This window comes from Herpailurus yagouaroundi, unplaced genomic scaffold, assembly GCF_014898765.1.
Source record: "Herpailurus yagouaroundi ecotype Mexico unplaced genomic scaffold, PumYag 216, whole genome shotgun sequence".
Classification (NCBI taxonomy): Eukaryota; Metazoa; Chordata; class Mammalia; order Carnivora; family Felidae; genus Herpailurus; species Herpailurus yagouaroundi.
Window position 1 is genome coordinate 10,464,549 of NW_024412447.1, and position 8,146 is coordinate 10,472,694.

Here is an 8,146-nt window from a genome sequence, read left to right on the forward strand (position 1 = left end):
ACACACACACACACACACACACACACACACACACACACACACTCTCTCTCTCTCTCTCTCTCTCAAATACAAAAAAAAAAATTTATTTAAAGTAAAAACAATGTTTTTAAGATCTTATTTTTAAGTAATCTCTATACCCATCATGGGGCTCAAACTCATGACCCCAACCGAGATCAAGAGTCACATGCTCCACTGATGAGCCAGCCAGGTGCCCCTCAAGTAAAAAAATATTCTGCCTAAAGTCTTGCCCCATCAGGTGTGGTACGGCGACATCCGTATCAGCTAGGAGCAGGTCACAAATGCAATTTCAGGAAGCATGGTCAAGGGTTCTCAAGCCTGGCTGCATAGAATCACCCAGAAGGTTTGACACAAATGCAGAGGCCTGGGGAGGGGGCGGGCACCACAGAGGTTCTGATCCAGTAGGTCTGGGGGCCCTGGCATGCAGCAGGAATGAACCTCCGATCTAAGGCCTCCATAAATGATAAACATGATAAACTTAGGGACTCTAGTGTGAGTGGGGGGTGTGGGGGCTCTTCCTTCAGAAGAGGTAGTACCAAGCCAGGCCCTTTATGGCTGCTCTGAGATTCCTTCCCTCCCTCCCTCCCTCCCTCCCTCCCTCCCTTCCTTCCTCCCTTCCTTCCTTCCTTCCTTCCTCCCTTCCTTCCTTCCTTCCCTCCTTTTGCTTCCTACTGGGTTCTCTGTGGCATGGAACATTTGGACAGCTGGACCAGGGAGCCACCCCACTTGAAGCTAAGAAGCCCTATACTGAGAAAAACTACATGTCCACACAGGATCGATTAAGGGTTGACTAACTGCATTTTGAAAACCTCACCCAGGGAGTTCGACACTTCTTTCTATGGCAACCTCCCGGACATTATTCTCAGCGCGAGGTCCCGTCCGCCATTTAAGACCACCTCCATCCACCGCAAACAAGGTGCTTCTCGGGTCCAGCCTGACCTGCTGGCATTCCAATGTGGGGGTGTATTCTGTTTTCCATAATCCCAGAAACGGCCAAGCATGGGTCTCACTGTCTGAAGAAGGCTTACTTAGCCGGAGCGTGCCCGCTCACGCGCTCATGCGCACACAACATTCTTCGGGAAGGCCCTGAGGGTGTCAATTCCAGAAGGTGCGTCTCACAGGTAGAAATGTTTGCCTCATACTGGAGGTTGTTGGGTGCGGGGTTTAACTTTGGAAATCCTCGAGGCCCTGGGACATTGCACCAAGACGGCAGCTTTATTATGCCCCAGGAAATGTCCTAGGTGTAGAACACAGGCTGTTGGATGGGGGTGGGGAGGACACAAGCGAGAAACAAACTGACGCTGTGTACATAAGGCACCAAAGAGTGGGGACTGCCATCCGCGGTGCGGATGCGTGGGAGCGAAGGATTCCATCTGGGGGGAGTCGCAAGTCACAGATGGCCACAGACACAGGTGGTAATAGAGCCACGTCTTTATCCAGCCAGCCAGCCAGCCATCCGTTTAGTCAACAAGTATTTATTTAGTAAACAGGACCAAAGTTGGGACCGAATCGGAGTGTGGGATACAGAAGAGGAAGAGGTTTAGCTCAGCACTGCAGATGCGGGGGCGGGGGAGGGGGGAGGAGGAGGAGGAAGGGAACTCTGAACCCAGATTTGGAGGGGAAGCATCCGGGACAGTTTCTTGGAGGAAGTGATGCCCACCCACGACAGGCCCCCAGAACTCATTAGGAGTTATTCTCGGGGGAGAGTCCAAGAGGTGGGGCTGCCCCAGGTTCCAGAAAAGGGTGTAGTGCGCGCAAACACACGAGCGGAGGGGCGGGGGCGGGGGGGGCGTGTCTTCTAGAGAAGTCAAAGCTCACAGAGGTGGAGCAAAGGCTGAGCACCAGTACGGCTTGGGGGATGGCCGGAACTCCAGCAAATGGCCGAGACAAAGGGTGTCCAGGTGCAGGAAGGCCAGGTGAGGGGCTGCAGAGGTGGCCAGGCACGTCTGCAAGTCCCAGAAAGCCACTCCCAAGTCTCAAGCTGAGGAAGGCGGGATGGAGCCCTGATGATCGAGGAAGGGGGGGTGGGGGGGGGAGCACCAGAAGGTGAAGCAACATCCCGTCCCACTTGGAGGGCTCTGGAGTCCGAAACGGGGTCTCCAATCAGGGGTACATGCTGCACATGCCCCCCCACCACACACCCAACCTATAGACGGGATAGAGGTGGGCGGGTCCCAAGTGAGCATTGTCCCGGACGTCCCCACTTAGGACAGCCCCGGCTCAAATACCACCTCTTCCCCACCACCCGCAAATATTTACATCCTGTTTATGCCGAGGCCTCCCAGGGCCTCAAATTTTCATGAATAAAATATGAGTTTCTAGGCCCAGCCGTGGAGGGAAGAAACCCCCGCCAGCTGGTAGGGACCAGAGGCAGTTTAGTGTTTCGGTTGCTGTCGCCTCCCGCGTGGTATTTGGAGGAAATTTGAATTGGCGGATCAAGGTGACCCAGGGCGGGAGATTTGGGCATTTTCTATACCTTCTGCGGGTTCTAGGAACTAAACCAGTTGCAGTGAACGTTCCCTATATTTTATTCCTGGGGCTGTTTCTTGAGACACTCAGCCTTTCACTTGTTTATCCTTCCGAAATGTTATAGGAAAGTCAGAGGTTTTCATAGGTGGAGGGAGACTTTTAGAGATCAGCCAGCCCCCAGTGCCCTCCTTTGAAAAAAGAGAAAACCCAGGCTCAGAGGGCAAGGGTCTCGCCCTGGGTCATTTAGGCTAATCAGTGACACGCTGTCAGGGTTCCCTGTCACCTGGTCCAATATTCTCTCCACCACATCACACTTCCTGCAAGTACAAAAATTTTGAAACTCATAGATGGTGTATTTCAGAGTGGTTTTGGGTTTTCAGAAAATTAAGCAGATAATTCAGAGTTCCCATATACCCCTTCCTTCCCTGGCACACAGTTTCCCCCATTATTAACGTCTTACATGAATGTGGTACATTTATTACAATTAATGAGCCAGTATCAATACATTAGCATCAATTAAAGGCCATAGTCTGCATTAAGTTTCCCCTTTTATGTTCAAACAGTGTTATGGCTGCTGACAAATGCATGTCATGTAGCCACCATTTCAGTATCATACAGAGTAATTTCACCTCCTTAAAAATCACTTGTGCCCGCCTTACTCATCCCTCCTCCCTCCTCCTCCCCATCCAGTCCCAAGCAACCACTAATCTTTGTATTCTCTCTTTTTTTTTTAATTTTTAATGTTTATTTTTGAGAGAGAGTGTGTGTGTGTGTGAGTGGGGGAGGGACAGAGAGACAGGGAGACACAGAATCTGCAGCAGGTTCTAGGCTCCGAGCTGTCAGCATACAGCCCAACTCGGGCTTGAACTCATGGACTACGACGAGATCATGACCTGAGCCGAAGTCAGAGGCTCAACTGACTGAGCCACCCAGGAGCCCCTAATCTTTGTGTTTTTTCCACCACTTTGCCTTTTCCAGAATGTCATATAGTTGGAATCATACGGCATGTAGCCTTTTCAGACTGGTTTCTTTCACTTAGTAATATGCGCTGCAGACTTTTGTTTTTTTTTAAATTTTTTTTTCAACGTTTATTTATTTTTGGGACAGAGAGAGACAGAGCATGAATGGGCAAGGGGCAGAGAGAGAGGGAGACACAGAATCGGAAACAGGCTCCAGGCTCTGAGCCATCAGCCCAGAGCCCGACGCGGGGCTCGAACTCACGGACCGCGAGATCGTGACCTGGCTGAAGTCGGACGCTTAACCGACTGCGCCACCCAGGCGCCCCTCAGATTTTTGTTTTAATGTTTGTTTATTTGGGGGAGACAGTGCCAGTGGGGAGGGGCAGAGTGGGGAGGAGGACAGAAGATCTGAGCGGGCTCTGTGCTGACACCAGAGAGCCTGAGACAGGGCTGGAACTCACCAACCTGAGCTGAAGTAGGACACTTAAGTGTAGGGGCCCATAGATTTTTTTTTTTTTTTTAATATCCATAGAAACTTCTGTCATGAGTAATGGAGACCTTATAGGTTGGTTGAATATTCCACATTCTTATCCAATCCTGCTCCTTCCAAAGATGTGGCAATTTCTGGAAAATGACACAAATTTCTTCCTTAATTATAATTAGAGACAGATTCAGGTTGATGCCTGGACTTGCTTCTTGGAACTTCAGAGTTGTTTTCTTTTCCCCTTAGCCCTTCTGATGCCTTCCCTTCATCTGGGTCCTTTCCTTTTTCTTTTTGATCAAACTGGCTAGAGGTTTATCAATTTTTTTAATTCTTTCAAAGAACCAGCTTCTGGGTTCCTTGATCTGTTCTACTGTGTTTTTGGTTTCAATAGCATTGACTTCTGCCCTAATCTTTATTATTTCCTGTCTTCTGCTGGTTTGGGGTTTTATTTGCTGCGTGTTTTCCAGCTCCTTAAGGTGGAAGGTTAGGTCGTGTATCTGAGACCTTTCTTCCTTCTTTAGGAAGGCCTGGATTGCTATATACTTTCCTCTTATGACCGCCTTTGCTGCATCCCAGAGGTTTGGGGCTGTGATGTTATCATTTTCATTGGCTTCCATGTACTTTTCAATTTCCTCTTTTACTTCTTGGTTAGCCCATTCATCCTTTAGTAGGATGTTCTTTAGTCTCCAAGTATTGTTACCTTTCCAAATGGTTTTCTTGTGGTTGATTTCGAGTTTCATAGCGTTGTGGTCTGAAAATATGATCTCCATCTTTTTGTACTTGTTGAGGGCTGTTTTGTGTCCCAGTATGTGGTCTGTTCTGGAGAACGTTCCATGTGCCCTGGAGAAGAACGTATATTCCTCTGCTTTAGGATGAGATGTTCTGAATATATCTGTTAAGTGCATCTGGTCCAGTGTGTCATTTAAAGCCATTGTTTCCTTGTTGATTTTCTTTAAATTTTTTTTTAAATGTTTATTTATTTTTGAGACAGAGAGAGACAGAGCATGAGCAGGGGAGGGTCAGAGAGAGAAGGAGACACAGAATCTGAAACAGGCTCCAGGCTCTGAGCTGTCAGCACAGAGCCCGACGCGGGGCTCGAACTCACGGACCATGAGATCATGACCTGAGCCGAAGTCGGACGCTTAACCGACTGAGCCACCCAGGCGCCCCTCCTTGTTGATTTTCTGATCAGACGATCTGTCCATTGTTGTAAGTGGGGTGTTGAAGTCCCCTACTATTATGGTATTATCGATGAGTTTCTTTGTTTGTGATTAATTGATTTATATATTCGGGTACTTCCACATTTGGAGCATAAATGTTTATGATTGTTAGGTCTTCTTGGTGGATAGACCCCTTAATTATGATATAATGCCATTCTTTACCTCTTGTCACAATCTTTATTTTAAAGTCTAGATTGTCTGATATAAGTATGGCTATGACGCCTTACTTCAAAAAATTTCTTCACCAACCTTTTTTTCTCATGCATTTTAGCCTCTCCCTTGGTCTTATTGTCTCTTCTGCCCACTCTGTAAAACTTCGATTGGAGAGAATATTGGACCGGGTGACAGGAACCCTGACAGATTATCACGGATGGTTCGCTGAGTGGCCCTGGGTTAGGGAGACATTTAAAAAAAATTTCTAATTAAATTTTTTTTAACGTTTATTCATTTTTGAGAGACAGAGAGTGAGCGGGGGAGGGGCAGAAAGAGAGAGAGGGGGAGACACAGAATCCGAAGCAGGCTCCAGGCTCTGAGCTGTCAGCACAGAGCCCGACGCGGGGCTCGAACTCACAAACTGCGAGATCATGACCTGAGCTGAAGTTGGACACTCAGCCGACTGAGCCACCCAGGCAATTAGGGAGAAATTTTGTTTCTTTGGACACTGCGTGTTTTTCCTATGCCATGCGTGTGCGAGAAGCCATTTCCTGTGACATTTTATTCAGTCTCTTACAAACATTAGTGAAGAAATCCTTATTCCTGTGTTTAATACGTGAGAGAACCACCGTGAGGCCATGAACCACTTGCACGAAGCCAGGCAGCCAGCAAGTGTCTCTGGGGGGATTTGAACCCAGGTCACCAGGAGGGACCAGGGCTGTAAACCTCCACTTCTTCCTCGGGCAGGAGTTAATTTTCATTTTGATCCGAATACGAAAAAAAATGTCCCACATTTCCCTGGCTTTCACAGTGGCATAACAGTGTCAGCAACCTGAAGAAACACTTTTTATGGGAAAGAAAGTTCTGGTTTAGGAACTGCTGACCTAAAACCAAACAGGAAATCGAGCATTCCCGGCTTAAATGGACCATCTGGGAATCTACTAGGATCAGCTGTGCCGCGGGCCTGGCAGTTTGCTTCAGCCTGGGCTCAGAGGAGAGAGGAGGTGGGCTCAAGGCTGCAAACGGGCCTGGGTCCTTCTGCCCTACCAAGGGCTGGAAGTCAGGGTGCGGGGGTGGGCGACATCTGGGCTGGAGCTCAGGGCACAGGAGAGAGAAGGAGCAAGAGGGTGCAACCCCCATGCGGATGGGGAGGTGGTGCTCTGGGAGGGGGCTGATCTCAGGGCGTTTGCCTGGCTGGGGCCAGGAGTCTCTGGCAATGCACTGGAATGTTCTGTCTCAGGGAGCCCTGTCTCTTGACTCCCGGCCTCTGGTGGAAATCCCTGGCAATCCCCGCTCTGAGAGAGCATAGTTACTCCTACAGAGTGCTCACAGCATCCCAGGTGCCATGGGAACTCTAGAGAAAATGCTATCTCCTTTTGCTCACCCAGAGAGGGAAACTGAGGCACAACGCAGTGAAGGTCGTTGTCCAAGGTCGTGCAGACTGTAAGTGGCAGCAAATGGGGGAACAGGGATGAGGGTTCTCAAATGTCTGGGGCCTCCATCTGGTTGGCAATTAGTTTTCTTTAAGGACCGAATTGGCCCGGTAGTGGGGTGGGCATTCTGTGAGGGGTACATACGTGGCTTCTTTTAAATAAAGAGCCATGTGGCTGAAAAGTAAACTGAACCTCTCCGATTTAAACCGTGAAGAACATGATGATGAATGTGACTACGTTCATATTAAAATCTTCTGTCTGTTGGGCGCCTGGGTGGCTCAGTCAGTTAAAGCATCTGACTCTTGATTTCGGCTCAGGACATGATCTCATGGTTCATGAGTTCGAGCCTCGCTTGGGGCTCCACACTGCTTGGGATTCTCTCTCCCTCTCTCTCTCTCCCCCTCCTTACTTGCTCACTCTCTCTCTCAAAATAAATAAATAAACATTAAAAAAAAACCCGGGGCGCCTGGGGGGCTCAGTTGGTTGAGTGTCCAACTCGTGATCTTGGCTCGGGTCGTGATCTCACGGTTTGTGGGTTCGAGCCCCGTGTAGGGCTCTTCGCTAACAGTGTGGAGCCTGCTTCAGATTCTCTCTCTCCCTTTCTCTCTCTGCCCCTCCTCCGATTGTGTATGCATGTGGGTACTCTCTCTCTCTCAAAATAAGTAAATAAACATTAAAAAATTAAAAAAAAAAAACAAAGTAAAAAAAAACAAACTGCTGTCAGTTCACAGACACGATGATAAGCCACAAAGCAGGAGAAATGCTGGCAATTTTTCCAACCGGTAGAGGAATAACGTCCAGGACGTTTAAAAAATCTTACAAATCGTTAAGGAAAAAGACCAAACAACCCAATAGAAAATGGGTTGTGGGTAACTATTTCATAGAAGAGGAGACTCCCGCCACCCACAAAGTTTTAAAAGATGCCTAACCCCGCCCATAATCAGGTTTTGTTTGTTTGTGTTGTCTTTCTACAACAGCCAGACGGGCCACGGTGAAAAGATCTGAGAATACACAGTGTCATCGTGGATATTGGACAAAAGGAACTTAGATTTTGCTGTGAGGAGGTTTAATCACTACCAGCACTTTCGAAAACAATTTGACATTATCGTGTGGAGGGGAAGGCGGACGTTCCCCAAGATTCTGGAATTTCCCACCTAGACGTGCCCCCGGGCCGCCTGTGCGGTGAGTAACACAGGACGAGGACAGAAACAGCAAAAACAGAACAAATCTAGGGGCGCCTGGGTGGCCCAGTTGGTTAAGTGTCCCACTCTTGATTTTTTTTTTTAATGTTTATTTATTTTTGAGAGAGAGAACACAGCGGGAGAGGAGCAGAGAGAGAGGCGGACAGATGACCCGAAGCGGGCTCCACACTGACAGCAGTGAGCCCAGCATTGGGCTTGAACTCGCGAA